Genomic DNA, 4119 nt, shown 5'->3' with positions numbered 1-4119 from the left:
AAATTCATTAAAATTAGTTACACAAAGATCCAATGAAGCATTATATGAAAGAGTAAAAATACAAATAAAAAAATTAAAATACTTCGTCAAATTGCCTCATTGCTCTCTATTCTTGAAGACTTCGGGTGTTCATATGATGGCTCTCAGATACATGATATTTGAAAAATGACAACTCAAGAAACAAGAATGATATGACGTAATGCTAAGATCTATAATGATGTGCAATGCAATTCTAAACTATTTGTAATTATGCAAAACCTGCATGTAGGTGAGTATAAAAGGCCCATCAACAACCATATACTGGACTATTTGGATAAAGTGGTTAAATGAAAACAAAGACATTGCCAGTTTTCTTTAAGAAAAATGTTGCATGCTAGTGTCGTTGTAGATCTTATGCCAGTTGTTAGATTTCTTCGAGGGCTTGATGTTGAGAGAGAAGACATTTCGTATGTCTTTTTCAAGGATCCCGATCTTCTTGGATTTAAACTTGATGGGACAATGAACACTTCAGTTTGTTGTACTTAGTATTGGGGTGAGGCCTAGAGACATTGGACCAATGGTGACACAGTATCCTGACATTTTGGGTATGTGAGTTCAGACAATGATCAAACCATTTGTAGTTACCTTGTATGTCTAAGACTTCCCAAACATGTTGTGGCCTGAATGGTTGAGAAAAGACCATATATTCTTGAATATGATATGGAAGAATTAATCAAGCCCAATGTAGATAGACTGCTTACTTTTGGTGTACGACAATAAGCTTTCCCTTCTATGATAATTAAGTATCCACAGATTCTCGAGACTAGATTGAAGCCAGACTTGTTTTCCCAACAATACTTTTTCAATTTTAATATCAAGGTAGATCCAACAGACTTTGGTAAATTTGGAGAAGATACCACACATAGATAGTTAGCCTTGACACCAATTCTGAAATGAGTAGAATATTTGAGATGACATGGTTTCTCAGACAAAAATATAACAAAAATGGTGGTTGCTTGCCACAAGTGTGGAAATCATTAAACATAGTTTTTATTATTTTAAGAGAGATGAATAGGCCTATGCAAGAACTTGTAGAATTTCATTCTTACTTACAACCTGGAATTCAGAATCAAATCTTGTTCACAGAGAATGTCAAGAAAGGGCATCATTGGTAGTCTAGAATGGATCCTCAATTACAGCAGTCAAAGCTTTGAAGAAAGAATGGAGGTTAAATTGGTATTGATTTGTGAATAGCCTGGTGTATGCAGTTGCAAGTGAATATTGATTATTTTAGATAAATATAAGAGTTGTCATGTTTTTTTTAACAATATATTACTGCAAAAGTGTTGTGGATAACTTGCTTTAAATGAATTGGTTTCCATAGATTTTGAAACTGAGTGCTTCTAGATTAATTTGTTGTTCTCATCATTGATGCATAAAATGCATTCTTTTATATGGCATTGACAAGATGAGAAAAGTGTAAATGAAATTCAATTACATTATGGAAATTGGAAAAAATTGGAGAACTGGTTTGTGGGCAAGATTATAAGAGATCTAAGTTCAAGTATGCACTGTTCAACATAGAAAATATCTACTTCAACCCTGGAAGAGTTTATGTAAAAAATTAAACATTTCTTTTAAAAAAGGATTTTGTTTAAAATTATAAGTGCCACCTTCATGGAGTACAACATTTGCTGGTGGATGATTAATTTCAAGCTTTAAACAAAAGAAACGAAGATGTGAGTTATCTGAATTTCAGATTATATTATTCCAATCTGCCATTGTTTGTCTGATTTTTTCTTGGGCTTTTATTTTTTGCAGCATAGGATTCTGGTGTTTGTATTTTTGCAGCCTCAGCTCTTGTTTGTAGTGGAATTGCAATAATGTGACTTTGAATTTTACTTTTGATTAATTCTAGCCTGTTGCTCGCCTAATATTTGTTCATTGCAATCCAAGGTTGTGTTGCTTTGTGATATTGGCAATTTTGATTTTGTTTTGAAAAATTTATCCATAGTATGGATATTTATTGGAGTATAAAATTATGTTATGAAATATAGTACATATAAGTAGAAAATTACGTTATTGTAATGAAATAAAATTATCCCATTTAAAAAAGATTAATAGAAATATTATAAATTAATAAGAGGGACATTTTTAGGGATTGTCATAACATCTTGTGATAAATTATGCGTCATGATTTGTCATTATGTTTTATGTTTAGAAAGTTGTCTCCTAATATTTATTGGACTATAAGTTGATTGCAAGTCATTTTTGCATTAGAAAAGTGATATATGTCCTTATTTATGAATATGAATGAATAATTTTATCTACGCACCATTAAGTCATTGAATAAGAACGAGGTTAAGATCTTGAAGTATAGGATTGATGATTTGTGATCCTTGAAAATCTTCTTGTAATAAGGTATATTGAGCATAATGGTATTTCTATAAAGTGGATTGGATTTCCTATTAACATTTTATCTAAATGCGATATGGATAAGTATATTATTAATCATTTCAAATTCAACGTTTTGGTGTTGTATGAGGATTCTAGGTTTAATTTTTTCATTGGTACTAGTGGTAATGGGATAATGATTCCTCTACACTAGGATAATTGTAAGAAGAAATATGGGTTTGAAGTGGTTGGATTTGAGGTTGATCCTTGTAGTGTTAAGTGAGATGTGATTGCATAGTTGAATATGATTCAATTATTACATTGGGGTTAGATATTACACTTCGCAGTGCCATTAGACGGGAGCATTCGAATGTAGTTTTTTTGCCAAAATATATACAATGCCATCTAGATTTGAAGAGTGGGTTATAAACAAAGTTTGATAGGTAAACTAAGAAGCATAATAGTGAGACAAACAAACAATGAACAAACAAAATGCATAAGTTGTTTATGTAGCAACAAATTCAAATCCCAAATAAGACAATGAGTTGATCAAGTCAAAAATCAATTTGTTTAGTAAAGAAATGAGTGTTTTTAAGCTTCTTTTTTTAAAGATCTTGAGAATATTTCTATCATTGGTGTAAGAGGTTTTTGGTTTTTCAAGTTGGATATTAGGTTTGATTAGCAAAGTTTCCCCTTATTCATCCACATGCCATTCATTCATCATTACTACAAGTAATTTCACAATCAATGGTGTAAGGGTTGTTGCGTATTTCAAGTTGGAGATTAGGATTTATTAGCAAAGTTTCCCCTTATTCATCCACATGCCATTCATTCATGATTTATACAAGTACTTTCACAAAATTAGATCAAGGCCATTATCCTCAAAACCACCACAACTTTTGACAAATATATATTATGTTATAATTCAAGGTTGTGTAGATGTGATTTGTATTTAATTGGATATCTCTCATGGCTACACTAGCTTCCAATATAAAGAACCAACAAAATCTTATAATACCTATATTACTAGGTTATCATATGAAACTACCATATCAACAGTATGGGCAATTACTATACATAAATCTCAAGGCCTAACATTGCAAAAGGAAATAATCACTATTAGTAAAATAGAAAGACAACCATATCGGGGGAGAAGAAAAAATCTAAACTAGGTTGATGAACCTTTTTGACTTAGAAGAAAAAAGAATAGCATCTCTACATCATGTCAGTAAACATCAAGTTATAGTCAAACGTTGGTTTGACAAGAGGGCTAAAATCAAAACCTTCAAAATATTTGTCTTGGTCCTAGTGTGGGATAAGTCCAAAGAAAAGAGTGGTACTCATACAAAATTTGAATGTCTTTGGGTAGGTCCTTATCAGATAGCAGAGATCTTAAGTGATAGCACATTCTGGTTCAACAATTTACAAGGATAACTTGTTCCATTTCTAGTCAATGGACAATATGTGAAACATTATTTCAGATCCTAGGGAGATCTTGAATCTCCTCCCTTGTATTATAGTTATGATAGAGTTTTGTTGTTTTGTTGTGTGTTTTCTTTTCCTCCTGGTTTTCCCCTTTATTGAACTTTGTTTGTTTTCTTTTGTGTGGTCTTTTGTTTTGGTTAATTGAGTCTTTCTAGAGTTCTCTATTTAGAATGGAGGTCTTCACAGTCATCATTAAGAGTCATCATTAAGAGAAGTTAATAGCATTGCTTTGTCAAAGTGTTAGAAAACTTAAGACCTTGC

The 4119-nt window shown here is 31.6% G+C and overlaps 1 pseudogene; it reads left to right on the top strand.

Moving 5' to 3' along the window:
- Positions 1-363: 363 nt before the first annotated feature.
- Positions 364-1233, top strand: LOC131068010 (transcription termination factor MTERF4, chloroplastic-like; annotated as a pseudogene).
- Positions 1234-4119: the final 2886 nt, after the last annotated feature.

The sequence above is a fragment of the Cryptomeria japonica genome, chromosome 4 (assembly GCF_030272615.1).
Source record: "Cryptomeria japonica chromosome 4, Sugi_1.0, whole genome shotgun sequence".
NCBI lineage: Eukaryota > Viridiplantae > Streptophyta > Pinopsida > Cupressales > Cupressaceae > Cryptomeria > Cryptomeria japonica.
Note: the sequence above shows the minus strand (reverse complement) of the source record. Positions and strands in the feature narration are given on the sequence as shown.